Source organism: Protopterus annectens, chromosome 3.part1 (assembly GCF_019279795.1).
Source record: "Protopterus annectens isolate FY-2018-M chromosome 3.part1, PAN1.0, whole genome shotgun sequence".
Taxonomy (NCBI): Eukaryota; Metazoa; Chordata; order Ceratodontiformes; family Protopteridae; genus Protopterus; species Protopterus annectens.
Window position 1 is genome coordinate 121,746,962 of NC_056732.1, and position 15,836 is coordinate 121,762,797.

Below are 15,836 nucleotides of genomic sequence, written 5' to 3' on the forward strand. Positions count from 1 at the left end.
TTGGCAGGGCAGTGCATTCAGGGCAAATGGAACCAGAGTCAAATGCACCTGCATATCAATCAAAAAGATATGTTAGCTGTGCAGAATTTTCTGACAACCTTCATGGATCAAATTTTTCCAGGACAATTATTGGTAAAGACAGACAACGCCACTGTTATGTGGTACATAAACAAGCAGGGGGGAACCCACTCATACCCTCTCTGCAAACTAGCCATGGCTCTGTGGAACATAGCCTTGAGCTACCAAGTGCACCTACAAGCTCAATTCCTGCCAGGCAAGCTAAATTCACTGGCAGACGAAGCAGATATCTCACGGACCCACACGAGTGGAAACTGGATCTAAAAATATTCAACATTTTGAGAAATAAATGGGGGAGCCCAGAGATGGACCTGTTTGCCTCCCCTCAGAACTACCAATTGGACAAATTCTGCACAAGGACTCCCCGCAGACCAGCTTGTAAAGTGGATGCCCTGTTCTTCACCTGGGAAAGCCTCTCAGTTTATGCCTTTCGAGAGGAGAGGCAGAAAGGGAAAGTTCTACTAAATATCAAACCGGATAAACCACGGACAGTACTGATTGCACCAGACTGGCCACACCAACACTGGTACTCCCTCTTGCACAGTATGTCACTGCTGGAACCATGGCACCTGCCTCAGACCCCTTCCCTACTGTCCCAGCAGAAGGGCCAGATTCTGCACTCCCAGCTTCAAACCCTGAACCTTGCAGCCTGGCTAATTACCTGAGCTCTCCAATACTGTTCCTCAGTAAGCAAGTGCTGGATGTCATTCCGAAGGCAAGGAGGCCTAGTACTAGAAAATCCTCTGCTGAAAAGTGGAAAAGATACTGTTCCTGGAGCCAAACTCAGGGGATGGGCACTACAGTGCCCAGTTTACCTCATATTCTTCAATACTTAACAGAGATGCTTCACAAGGGCCTTTCCTTCTCTTCTATTAAAATCCATGCCTCAGCCATTTCAGCACATTATAAAACTGAGCCACCCCTCTTCTTTCACCCCCTGCTGAAACAATTCCTCAGAGGAGCCAAGCATTTAAGACCACTCAGGAGAGCACCTACTTCAGCCTGGGACCTAAACTTAAACTTTGTATTGGAAAAGCTCACTCTACCTCTTTTTGAGCCAGCTGCAACTGCAGAGTTGAAATTCCTTTCTTGGAAAACAGCCTTCCTTCTAGTCATCACTTCAGTTTCTGAATTACAAGCCCGCATGGCACTGGAGCCCTTCATCATCTTCCATGCAGACAGGGTGTCCCTCAGGACAAATCCTTCCTTTATGCCCAAGGTGATATCCAGCGTGGCCCTTAATCAGGCCATTAATTTGCCAACCTTCTTTTCTAATCCACAGAACAAAGGAGAACGAATCATGCACTCTTTGGACGTGCACAGACAACTGAGATTTTATTTGGACAGGACTAACCCTCTCAGGAAAACTGAACAGCTGCTAGTTGCCTTTGCTGGAGGGGCAGAGAGGAAGACCATTTCTAAGTGGATAAGCCATTGCATTCATTTCTGTTATAAGCACCATGGAAAACCTACCCCACAGGGGATAAGATCACATTCCACCAGGGCTGCATCTACTTCAACAGCCTTTCTCAGAGGTATTCCTATCAGGGACATTCTAGAAGCTGCTACCTGGAGTTATGTACATACCTTCACCGAGCATTGCCACTTTCCAATTTTTTCTAAATCCAGAGCTGGTTTTGCCACTGCAGTCTTGAAGGGCCTAATAGCTGATCCTAATGCTCTCTAATTGCCTCCTCCCTTCCTTAGCTTTGGGAATCTACCCCAATGTAATGACTGCAACAGTGAAACACAAAGAACATAGTGCAGTTGTGTACACTTACCATAAATGTAGATGTTCGAGTATATTCACTGTTGCAGTCCTGTTAACCCTCCCTTCAGTCCCCTGACTTATATTGGCTATACCTCTCTTCTTGTTTACTGTATTTAAGCATTTGCTTTTTGTTGGAGATGTAACATTGTATATAATTGCTTCCCATTATGGGGGCATCTGACATCTGGGGCAAGAAAAACTGATGTAGTGGTGTTGGCTGCATGCTTTATACACCTGACTACCTGACGTCATGGAAGAAGAGACAGCAACCAACGTAGGACCCAAGACTTTGATAATCAGGCCGGCTGAGAGCTACCTGCAAGCAGATAACCCAAATGTAATGACTGCAACAGTGAATACACTCGAACATCTACATTTATGGTAAGTGTACACAACTGTACTTTTCCGATTCTCTATCGTAGCTCAGAAAAATAATTTCCCTAGATACACCAATTTTGCTCACCGGATATCTCTGGTAGAGAAGTCTGCAGGAAATCTTCAGTGTCGGTCAGCTCACTCCCAGAAAATATATTTCTAGTTACTGCTTTCTTCCTCATCACATCTTCAACATTTGCTGTCTGCCTGAAGAAAAAAATTCTCTGGAGTCTACTTGTGGTATAAAATACCTGTGTAAACATTTCCAAGCAAAAATCTCAAATCTTCTAAATGTTGTTGCATATTTGGGAGACATACATATATCCCCCATTGTTTCTTTGTGAATTTGCTATCCAGTCTCTCTCCCCAGTCCTTTCTAACTTCCTCTATTTGTTATAGTTATCATCTGATATCTTCTGTGTTTTACTTATTATTCCTTTTTTAATAGCAGGTTCTGTTGATTCTACTAAAAACTCCACCAGTGCTGGCCTTTCATTTAGAACCCCTATTTCTTTCTCTTTGCCTATACTCTGATATCAATCCTTGATAGGGAAGGCATTCTCTAATCTGCAGTCCAAATAAATTATTGGCATCTTCCCATTCTATTACATTTCCCTCTCTGGTTATTTGCTCCCAATACAGTGGTTCCTTTGACAATTTTCTCCAATAAATTCCAGCCCCCTCTTGCCTATTGTCTGTATCCCTATTTGCAGTCATTCCTATCATCAGAATCTCTTTTCTCCATTCCCATGTTGGCTTAGTTCTTACAATACTTTCTGCTATTTTATGAATATAATAGTCTGTATGATTATTGTTCTTTTTGAAGGTCTGCATCCAAAATCCCAGTCTCTCTGTTTCTTGAGCCCCCACCCCCACCATTATCCCTTTCCACTTTGAAATATAGTTTTCTGCTTGTGCTGTGTGTTGTGTATAGCAGCCTTAACTGTGTAGCTCTGAAATACCCCTTCAAATCAGGTAATCATTAATCTGCCTTGTTTTATTGGAAGAATCGGCTTATCCCACTTGGCCCTTGCTGTCTTCCCCTTCCAGATAAAATCCTTCAGCTATTTATTAATTGCTTTCCACAACCTCTCCTATGGTTGATAACAAATATACCTGACCTGTGTATAAGACTAAAGGGACTAGAAACATTTAACTGCTTGTGTCATACTATCCAGACAGAGCTTCCAATTTTTCAGTTGTATTATCTTTTGTTTAGTCTCTTTCCACATATCCTTAGCTGCCACACCTGAATAATTTTTAATCCATAAACCTAAGTACTTCATTTTGTCATGTCCCCATAAGTATAAATATTGCAGAACTAATTTGTGTGTGGGTACATAATTTACAGCTATTGCCTTTGTTTTAGCTTCATTAATTTGATATCCTGAAAAGATCTGAAACTGTCTCAAAGTGTTCCACAACACTGAAATGTCCTTTTCTGTTTTTTTTTGTCAGGTATAAAATGATATCATCTGCAAACAGAGCCAGCTTTTCTTGACTGCCATACCAATTATATCCTTGAATTTCTAATTCACTTATTTTCTTTGCCAGTGGTTCTAAATATAATGCAAATAATAAATGGGAAAGAGGGCACCCCTGCCTAGTTCCTCTGCTCAAGCTGAAATGATCAAACAGGAACTCACCCGCTTTAATTTTCGCCTCCGATCCCTTATATATCCCCTTAATCAACCTTATAATTTTTTCAGGGAATGCTGAGTTTTTACCACATTGTCTATCTAGAATCTGCTACAGATTTTTAAGATTTAGTATGTCTTGTTCAGATTTTGAGATTGATTATTTGGATGTGCAACTGAAGAGAGGGTCTGATGTACCCATTCAGACTTCTCTGTGTAGGAAGGACTGCTGGAGGAATAATTATTTAGCTTTTGATAGCATGCACCCTATGCATTTATTTAAAAACGTCATAAAAGTTCAGGCATATAGAGCATCTAGATTATGTACAGAAGAAGAACAATTTAAGGAGTCTGATCAGTTGGTCACTAACTTTTTTTAATAGCGGTTATAACAAGAAGACTTATTGGGACAACAAGCCGGCAGGGGCACGGGCACACAAGCAGATGTGCCATGTGTGGTTTTAAGGTTGTTGTGTCTTTCGGCTTTTCCCGGTTAGGGGTCGCCACAGCGGAACTCCGGTCCGCTAATGATTGGGAGTAGATTTTTATGTGCCGAGTTGCCAGCCCTGACGCACAACCTTCAACGAAGGTATGCCCATTCACGCATGTCTCCAGACAGAAGACGCTCTAGCTGAGAATTGAACGGGACAACGTCTTACTGTCAGGCGACAGTGCTAATATAGGAGGTGTATGCCAGATTATATACAATTGGAAAATGTTACCTGATGATAAACTTAGCAATGTTATACAGATAAATCCTTCTTTTAGTTTTAGTCGTAATAATAACTTGGAAGAATTTATTATGTAGAGACAAAGGTATGATAATGAAGTCTTCTATGACAATTTCCCAGCAACGTGTGGGTACTTTTCCATGCAGACATTGTAAGGTTTGTACTTAAATTATGAGACAAATTTTTTTATACACCCCAACACTAATGTAAGATATTCTTTTATTCATTATGCTGACTGCCAGACTAAGAATGTTATTTATTTAGCTCCGTGCAGGTCATGTTGCTCTTTTTATGTAGGAAAGACCAACCGTCAGTTAAAAGACAGGTTTTTTAAAGCATTTTTCAGCAGTACGTTTGGGTGATGCTCATAGTGCCTTATATCAACATATTAAAAAGCAATGAAGGAGATGTATTCAATTTTACAGTGTTGCAGGTTATGAAATTGAACACTGGGGGGGGTGACATTCTAAATTTGACTGAATATAATGAAGCCAAATGGATTATTGAGCTAAGGGTTGACAAGGCTCATGGCTTAAATGGTGTTGTACCTTTCAAACCCGCCCTGAAGAGGTGGAGAGTTAATTATTGAGATTCTATTGGTTTTTGCTGTTTTTAAATACTGACCTTGATGTTTTGATAATTGTCTGATGAAGGGTTTTACCTGAAAGTGCTTACCCGTTTTTGTTGTTTTATTAAAGAAGCTGTTATTTTATCTGTCAGCCTGGTGGTCTGGTGCTTTTTATTTGGATTTCTGTGGTTTAGCAAACTGGACCTTTGGTGAGGAGAACTTTGTGTGCTGTTATCTGTTAATTTCCATATTTATTTGCTTTATACAGACTTTCATAGAATTTTAGAAATATTGTTAGTATCTCTACAGGATCTCTTGATCTTCACTATTCTGGAACACTTTGACATTTGTCAGTCCCTCTAAATAATTGTTGCTTCTTAACCATTTCTCTGTTGTTTATTTCCACCCTATTTTTAAACTCCACTTTGATTTTATCCCACTACCTAGCTATATTTTCAGAAGAAATTTCTATCTTCTCTAATAGTTTCTGAATAATTTCCAGTACCCATTCCTTAAATTAATCTCTTTTCAACAGGTGAGAAAGTGCCAGTGTCTCATTTTTATTTCATTACCGTGTGTTTTTATTTTAGTTATTATTGGCGCATGATCTGAAATAGTTATTGGGTGCATATCAAGACTTTCAATTTGCACATGTTCCCGTGAAATGTAAATTCTGTCTAGCCTAGTCCAGTTTTTGTATCATGAGAAATAATATATAAATTCAGCCCGAACTCCTAGTACTGAATTCATATTTTCCATGCCAAATGTTTTCATACATTTCTTCAAAAATCTACCATCCTTTGTTATATTTACCCTTCTGGGCCTCCCAGGCACATCTACACTGATGCAAATCAAATGCCAGACCCCCCCCCCCCATAAGTAATATTCCTAGCTAAAAGCTGATATTTCTCCCAGAATTTTCTTAAGCTCCATTATAGCAATTTTAGGTGGAATGTAAATACATGCCAGAGTAATCCTTCTCCCTTGCCAGTAGCCCCTCAGTACTACAAATATGCCATTACTGTCTTTATCCTTTTGTATCACTATTGGAGCTCCTTTTGCAATTAATATAAGTACTCCTGTTTTCCTTTGTCCCAGGAATTTCGCTGAATAACCATCCTGAAAATCTTTATTTATCAAATTCACATGTTTACTTCTTTCAAGGTGTGTCATCTTTAGCATAGGCATTTGCACTCCACATTTTTTTAATATAGCTCGCTACTCTTCCTTTTTTTATTTGTGAGACCATTGACCTTTAAAGACATTACATAAAGTGTCATTGTGTTAAAAAGTTATTTTTCCCACCTTTTGTGTGTAACAGTTTTTTTGTTAAGTGTCTAGTTTCAGGTTTTGTGTTACATGCATAAACTGTTTGGCAAGTCAATCTTTTATACATTTGTTTATTGTCATATCCTTTTGAGCCCAAGCCACATCTTACAAAGCTTTTTGTTTTATTGAAAGCCTTCAAACCAAAAAAAAAAAAAAAACAAACACACACCCAATACACCCTAAAACATATTAACTTAATAACAAACAAAACTATGTACATCTTCAGATATTACAGTTTTACCTTCCTAATAGGAATGTGTCCCAAACTGACAGCCACACTTAGACTTGGGTTAACCTAAAAGAAAGTTATCCATGCTAAGATGCATGATACAGCCTGTGCTTCTACTAAGTGCTGTCTGATTTTATCTGATCTTTATAGCTCTCCCAGATAGAAAAATACTTGAATGCTTTCAGAAAACATCATCTCTTAGCCATTTCTCTGTCAAGATTGTCTCCATGGAGATGGTGACCAGATACAAACTTGCTTCTAAAGCATACATTGCTAGACTAAAGCTTTGTAATTTTCAATGTTCTTTTTCATTTACTTGCTTTCTTTTAAAATGTGTTACTAGATCAAGCTACGGGCCTTAATCCAGTCATTCCCCTGTGTAAGAATAAGAAAAGGTACATCAGTTTTTTTTTATTTTCTCATGCTCTTTTGACTAGACTTTTCTTTTTTTTTTAATTTTGCCATTGCAGAGCCTATGTTTCGTAAAACTGAACAAGGAGAAAGAGTGATGAAGGGAGGGGAAAAAACAGCAGCACTTGTTTACATTAGTTTCCCCATTACAGTTAAAAAAAAAAAAACTTTACTTTATATCATGCAAGGAAAATCGTGCACTATAAAAATATTGCTTTTAAGAAAAATTTTGTTTTCCTTACAGTTCACTTTCTACCTCCTCTTCCCCTTTCCCAAGATTTTTTTCCAAACATTAATGACATGAAGTAGGGCATATGCTTTAGTCTCTCCTACAAGTTTATGAAAGTCAAAAATGTCCAACATTTCCACATTTGCTTGTCCTTTCATGTTTCACAAATGTAATTATTGGTTTATAATCCCACATTTGTCAATTTCCAAGTCACTGGTTTTATTCCTGTTCATCTCCATCTCCCAAATCCTGCCTTATTTCCAGTGTACTGTTAATTCTTCTAGTCAACTTTGTGCTTTTTTCCTTCTCTCAAGTATTTTCCGCTGAAACTTTGAAAAGGTTTCACTGGCACAATCTCTCTGTGGTCTTTATTACCAGAAGAACGAAAAATGGAATCTCCTTCTGTTTTGCAGTTCACTTTTTGTTGGACAAACTTTTGTATTTCCTCCTTAGCATGTAATGCGTCAAAAAATGATTTTGTCCCTCCAGGAAAGAATATTTTGAAGATAGCTGGGTAGAGGAGTTTGAATCACACACACCATTCTTGACATTCCTTGAACAGTGGAATAAATGTACTCTTTGTCTAAATATATAAAGTGAGTAATCATTCTTCACAAACACTCTGCTGTCAACCACTTTTTAGTACTTTGTCCTTCTGCTACAGTTTTGTCAGAATCCACTCATTCTGCTGGTCTGATTTCATCTTTACCATTAAAAGTCTAGGTTGCTGTCTCATGGCCAGGTTTGGAACACACACATGACCTGAGAACATTTCAGCAAGAACTTATGGTACCATTATATCTATTATTCAGTAGGTCATGTAAATATGGGGAGAGTCCACAAGATTTGGAGACATGCTCTTATTAAACCTGTCTTCAAGGGAAAGGATAGTAGGACAAACCCAGAGTCATAAAACATGTCTTAGCGCCTCGGCCACCACAGCCTTCAATGAGCACATAAATACTGGTGAAAAACATTCCCTTTTATACACCACATAATTGATCCAAAAAAAAAAAAGGGAGCGGTAGAAAGACCGATTGCCTTACATTTTTTAGAACAACATGAGAGTAATGCTGAACTATTACAAGCAACTATTTTAGAACAAATTTTTGTGAAAAAAGGTGATGATAAATTATTAAAAAAGATGTTATATAAAGAATCTATTTTTATACTGAAGTATAATATATTGTCACTAATGGGTTTAAATACGGAAATTAATTGGAAGTGTCTACTTTAATATGTTTTTCTATATTGAGATTGTTCACATTTGTAGTATTGTTATTATAATATAAAAAGTTAAAACTTTTTTCTTTTTTGTATGAGTTTTTAACTGGGTATAGGGTTGGAGTCTCTCTAAATGTTTAATTGTTAAATTGATTTAATTGTTTGATCAATTATGTGGTATATAAAAGGGAATGTTTTTCACCAGTATTTATGTGCTCATTGAAGGCTGTGGTGGCCGAGGCGCTAAGACATGTTTTATTAGAATAAATTTTTCTATGTGGAATCCTGTTTTTTTTTTATTTTAGTCTTTTTTAAGACTATTCTCTTGTTGGTTCGTTCATTTTCTGTATTATGGCTTCAGATTCCATGTTGGACATTCCTAGAGTGTTTCGTAATGACTCCAGTCCCTTGCAGTATAATGTTACTACCCCTCCGGTTCCTGTTGGTTCGGGAATTCAAGGTGTATCGGGTAATTCTTCACAAAGAAATTTGGATAACTTTTTATTACAAGGAGCACCTTCTTTGGCTTCCATTTCCAATTTTGCAGTAAATTCTGCACCTAATGTTCCAGTAGTGCCTCGGCAAGAACTTGTTTCAGTTCCTGCTTTAAATGCAGATACTACAAATACTGTTTTATCTACTTCATCGGCTACAGCTGCTAGGAAAAAACAATGATGTGCCTGCTCATTGTACCTTCCAGTTTATGGAGGAAAGACAACAAAGATTTTTTAACCCGTTTGGGGGTCTTGGAGGTGCAGCATCAGGTATGTTTTCTAAAGAGATACAAGAAAATGTGGATAATTTTGAGAAGCTTATCTTTCATGAAACTCGTTGTCACTTTAACTTATTAGGTTTGAACAGATATATTGAATTAGACATTGCCCCACGAGGGCTTAGGGCGTTTAAAAGCCCAGCTACTCCCTTTGACTTTGCAGATGCCACGATATGATATTTAAAGATAGATGGCTTGCTGCCGCCTATTCCTGTGCGATGGAGTGGTTAATATATTGGTGGAAAGGGAGCGTCTGCTTCAAAACAAGTTACAGAGGGAATTACAGGATATGCATCTTAAACTGTTAGATGATATAGGAGATCGAAAAGTCAATGATATCTTTAAAAACCTGAAAGATAAGCTAAAGAAATTTGAAAGTGAACAAGTAAATTTAAAATCCACTAAAATTAAGAGAGACATCTGAGACTACTCTAATGGGCGGGCATTTCTATGGAAAAATTGGCAGAACTTTCATTTCAAAAGAACAGGGCAAAAAAATAATCGTAATAAAAAACAGTTCTCTGTTTCTTTTGTTTCATCTGATGGAGTAGGTTTTACTACAGATTCGGAAGGGGATATTCAAGAATTCCCTCCGCAACCAGATGCACAAGATCCACAGGCTCATAAACAGTGTTTTTATGCCAATAAAGGCAATAACAAAAGAGGCAATAAGAAAAAAGGAACTGGTGCTTGTTCTCCAACGGTTGAGGGACAATTTATGCAAATTTCGAAACGTGGTAGATGGAACTAACGTGTCTCTTACTTCTAATGTTATTAATTTATCTCGACTTAATTTATCGGAAGAGGAAATATCTGTTTTGCAGTTAGGTTTAAAATTTGTGCCATCTGTTATTCCTAGAAATCATGTTGTCAAACAGGACGTTTTCAGATTTATTAGGAAGTTGCATTTAAAATATTATTTTAATCATGGCAATAAATGTATTCAAAATGATGATACATATAGTTCAGGTAGTGATATAAGTGATGACAGCTTTTTTCCTGTATTTCAGATGATGATGTTTTAACAACATTTAATGCTTATATTCCTTTAAATACTGAAGGAATTCAGAGCCGAAGTAAATTTATACCTCCATATACTAACACTACTATTATACAAGTCTCTGAAATGTTGTACTTTTCACTTCAAGAATTAGTGAATACTTATGACATTAGTGTGTGTTCTTATAATATGACAAAAAGAATGGTTTGCTCTGAAAAAATTGATGAATAGAAATGATCTAATTATTAAGCCTTCAGATAAAGATAATAAAATTGTACTACATTATACTCAATATTATCATATGTGTATGCAACATCTTAATGATGTGTCTACTTATCAGATTTGTGAATATAGGGATTATGTATATGCTATGACACAATTCACTGCTCTGGTTGAAAAGGGTGTATGTTTAGGTTATTTTTGTAAAAAAGACTTAGAAACTAAATTTTGCACAGATAATAGTCAATTGGCCACTTTTTATTGCCTTCCTAAAGTGCACAAGAATTTACATAACCCCCCCGGGTCGTCCTATTGTGGCAGCTACTAATTATTTTTTACAAAATGTTGGGGAAGTGATACACAGATATTTATTACCCTATGTAGAAAAACTTGATTCTTATATTAAGAATTCCTTTGATTTTATAGATAAGATCTCGGGTGTATCCTGGACACATGACATGTTTTGGGTAAGCTTAGATGTTGTAAGCTTATACACAAATATTAAACATGTGGATGGTATGCAGGCATTACACCATTTTTTGGGCGATAGTCCAATTTCCCACTATATTCTAGATATCACTAGTTTTTGGCTATCTAATAATTTCTTTAGTTTTAATGAAATTATTTATCATCAATTGAAAGGCACTGCCATGGGGGCACCTTTTGCCCCCATGTATGCTAATCTTTTTATGGCTAAATTTGAACTAGAATATATTTATAGGAATAGTTTTGTACAAAATCATGTGCTGTGGTATTTTCGTTACATAGACGATTTGATTTTTGTATGTAAAGGGGGTGATGATTTAGTACTGAATTTTGTTTCTGATCTAAACTGTAACAGATATAACATTAAATTTGATGGTTTACAAGTTGGTGTAAAAGTTAATTTTTTTAGATCTTACTTTGATAGGTAAAGAAGATGGGCATATTTTTACTACAGTTCATCAAAAATTTACTGATGGTAACCAATATTTGTTTGGCACTAGTTGCCATCCCCCACACACAATTAAATCTTTACTGTATGGAGAAATGGTTAGATTGTCCAGATTATGCAATGATAGTTCAGTTCTGGAAAAAACAAGATAATAGTTTAATATATACATTTTTGCATAGGGGCTACACTATGCAGTCTATTTTTGAATCAATTAATAAGTTAATAATAGATAAGGATAGATGTAATAAGTCAGCTAAAAAATTGTGGAATAATAATAAGATAAAACAAGATAATGTCTATTTTGTTACTACTTATAATTTATTGAGTGAAAAAATCTGGGACCTAGTAAAATATTATTGGAAATTTTTATTACAGGATAAATTACTAAATAAATTGTTTCCTGTGTTTCCTTGTACAGCTTACAAAAGAGGACAGAATTTGGGCGACAAATTGATTAGGGCATATTACATATGCCCTACTAATAAATTTACACTTTCACTGTCTAACTTTGGAACTATAACTTGTCATGCTTTTGTAATATATGTCCCCTCATTAGGTTATATTTTTAAAAAATTAATGATAAATTATTTAAACAATATAGATGTTTTTCATGTTATACTGAAGGTGTAGTTTATTCTCTTAAATGCCCCTGTGATCTTTTTTATGTTGGGTGAAACTAAAAGAAAATTTAGAGTGAGATTGCAGGAGCATGTTCGTGACATAAAAAGGGAGCGGTAAAAAGCCCGGTTGCCTTACAATTTTTAGAACAACATGAGAGTAATGCTGAACTATTACAAGAAACTATTTTAGAACAAATCTTTGTGAAAAAAGGTGATGATAAATTATTAAAAAAGATGTTATTATATAAAGAATCTATTTTTATACTGAAATATAATACATTGTCACCAGTGGGTTTAAGTACGGAAATTAATTGGAAGTGTCTACTTTAATATGTTTTTCTATATTGAGATTGTTCACATTTGTAGTATTGTTTTTATAAAAAGTTAAAACTTTTTTCTTTTTTGTATGAGTTTTTAACTGGGGTATAGGGTTGGAGTCTCTTTAAATGTTTAATTGTTAAATTGATTTAATTGTTTGATCAATTATGTGGTGTGTAAAAGGGAATGTTTTTCACCAGTATTTATGTACTCATTGAAGGCTGTGGTGGCCGAGGCGCTAAGACATATTTTATTAGAATAAATTTTTCTACGTGGAATCCTGTTGTTTTTTGATTTTAGTCTTTTTTAAGACTATTCTCTTGTTGGTTCATTCAAACCCAGAGTCATGTAGACACTTAAGTCTACTTTCATGTTGTGGAAAAATAATGGAGACGGTAGTGTTGGATAAGTTGTTGTCAAAACTGGATAGGTTGGGACTTGAAACCATGTCTCAGCATGCACATGTTGAAAACAGATCTATTAGCTGCTGTAACATGATGTTCTATAACAATATAATAGCTATGAATGAAAAATTGTACTGTGATGCAATTTGTATAGATTTAACTTCAGAATTTGACAAAGTCATACACAAAACAGTGATCAATAGGACATGGCAAGTATCATACAGCAGCTGGACAGGTGAAATCCTTTGTTACAGTCAAGGTGTCCAGCAGAGCTCTGTCTTAGGCCCTTACTCATTTAGATTGTATCTTTCTGACCTAACATTTTCATCTGAGGCATTCTGTTGTCTGTATGCAGATGATCTGAATTTGGGTACGCTGATTACATGCTTTACAGATAAGACGTGTGTAAAATAACTTGACTAAATTGACCATTTGGGCACAGGGGAATAATATGCTGATAAATACGTCATGGATTGCAAAAACAAAAAGGAGATGTCATAGCTCTATTCTACCAAAATTACCCCGAACGTTTTCTGTAGCCAAAAGCAGTTCCATCAATTTCAAAAGCAGAAATTTTGATCTTCTTCCTAAAGTTTGACAGTGCCAAGTCTATATGTATAACAACCCTCTATAGCCCTCCATCTAATAGTTCAAACTGTGACATATTGGAAGACGTTCTTTCCTTGCTGTTTTCCAATGTACCACTAAAAAGTATTATTTTTATGAGGTAATCATAAATTGGTCCATCGCAGTTCTCCTTAATCAGTATCTTTGTATTATCTTATTCAGTTTCGTCTCCACCACTAGATACAATAAAAGTACAGGCTGAACTTCCATTCTTGACTCTATCTTAGCTAATAATATAGTCAATATCAGTCACACAGCTGTCCTGCCGACTAGCCTAAATGACCACTATTCAACATTTGCTGTCTGCTCTCTGTATAAGCCTTCCAGAAATCTCTCTGATTTAAACAGGAACTCTGTCCTAGTTTCCTTCTAGGCCTATAACTGGAGCACTCTAAAGCTTGTGCCACTAAACAAAGCTATCCTGTTCAGAAACATCCTAAACTCTTGTGCATCACTCTTGTACAAAAGAGTCATATCTACTCCAGCTCCCAGCTCAGTCTACCCACTAAACATATTTTGCACCAAAGTAATAAAGCATAGAAAACTTGGCAAAACAATAGGATTGCAAACAAACTACCACCAGTGTCTTCACATTTGTAGTGAGACTAAAGTCTAAATAATACCAGACAAGAAAGATTTCATCTCCCACCAAAACCTCCACTCCATATCCCCAAAAAGTGTTCTGGACAACCATTTCACAATTTCTAAAATTGGGCAAACCTGCCCAACATGACCACCTCACTGAATCTGATTTTAGCATAGCTTGTGCTTTCAACTCTCACTTTATCAAGTTCTGCAATATCTCTGTCATGGCCTAATCACAGTAAGAACCCTCCCCAATGTCCTACATCTCACGGTCAAAAAATATTCTTAACTTGAAACAAATTTCCACCAATACCATTAAATAGCACATCAAAAAAAAAAATATTCACCACAGCTGTAGATAATATTTCTGTGGTACAGCTAAAACTAACAGCTGAAAGTGTAAGCCTACATTGTGTTTATTTTAGTTAACAGATGTATTCTGGAAGCTTGTGTCCTCCATTTGGAAACCATCCTTCATCCCTAAAGTACACAGAGGTGGTGTGTCTTCTGACTTCTAGACCTATAGCTATTTTTTAACCTTCTCAGAAATCATAGAGAAATGTATCCACTCGCAACTGTTAACCCTCCTCCTCAACCACAGTCTCCGCTCCACATGCCATGACTTATGGCCGTCTTAGACCACTTACACAGCTCTCCTCTCATTTTTCAACCAAATAAATTCTCTCTGGAACAAAATATCATAGTCTGTTCTGCAATTTCTTCACATCTCAAACGTTTTGACACCGTCTTTCACTACCTCCTTCTCCACAGACTCTCCAATAAAGGCCTGTCAAACAGAGCTATCTTGTGGTTCAAATCATACTACTGCCATAGAACGCAGAGCATAAAATGTCTACAGACTTTCTGCACATTCCTTCCCATCCCTGTTAGTGTTCCTCAAGAATCTATCCTTGGTACACTCCTTTTCTATATATTCATTAATGGTCTTCCCATTGCACTAACCAATTCCAGACTGAACTACTAAGTGGATGGGTCCTCATCTGTTCACCCCCCCCCCAATCTTTAAACTACAAAGAAAAAGCACTTGGCACTCCTTCACATTAATGGAATAAAATCTAACCTAGTCCTAATCCTTCAAAAAACAAAGCTTGCATTCTTTGCACCAAAATGCTGGCCAACCCATTTGCCCACCATTCCTCTGATGGTACCTTAATTGAACTAGTTTGCTATGCTAAACTATTTGGCATCATTGTTGTTGAACACACAAAATTTGATCCTTTTATATGTGAAGTAACATAAAAAGCAAAATGAAATGATGTATGAGCCAACGATAAATATTTTTGTCTCACTGCTGCAGTGCTAACCTCATCCCTCGCCTGGCATACAGTTTAGCAGTTTTTACCACCAGCTTTGCAGTCAATGCAACTGTCAAGATATGAGCAATCATACAGCAAGACTGCAAAGTTCCAACACCAGCTTTCTCAGTAGAATGGACCACTGTGTTGCTCTCAAGACATTTTCAGCTGGCTCAACTTCCCCAGCCTCCTTAAAGAAAATTTTTGCTGCAAGTCTCTCCTACTTCTGTCTGCTCAATATAGTTGCCTACCTCTTCACTACGTACTCTGCTCATCTAGTAAACGTGAGAAATGTGACCCCTCCAGTAATGCCAGTGGAAACTCGCTGTATGTTTGACATGTAGCAAAACTCTGGAACTCCCTGTCTGCCTTACTCCTCCAAATAAACACACCAATAACTTTCAGATAGGAAGCAGAAATCCTTTATTCTCAACAGATAACAATGCCACTGCTTTGAAC

At 36.7% G+C, this 15,836-nt stretch overlaps 1 protein-coding gene across 1 annotated transcript in view; it reads left to right on the top strand.

The window, feature by feature from the left end:
- Positions 1 to 15,836, top strand: part of CNOT10 (CCR4-NOT transcription complex subunit 10) — a 2,007,836-nt gene that overhangs the window by 257,348 nt on the left and 1,734,652 nt on the right. The window lies entirely within an intron of this gene.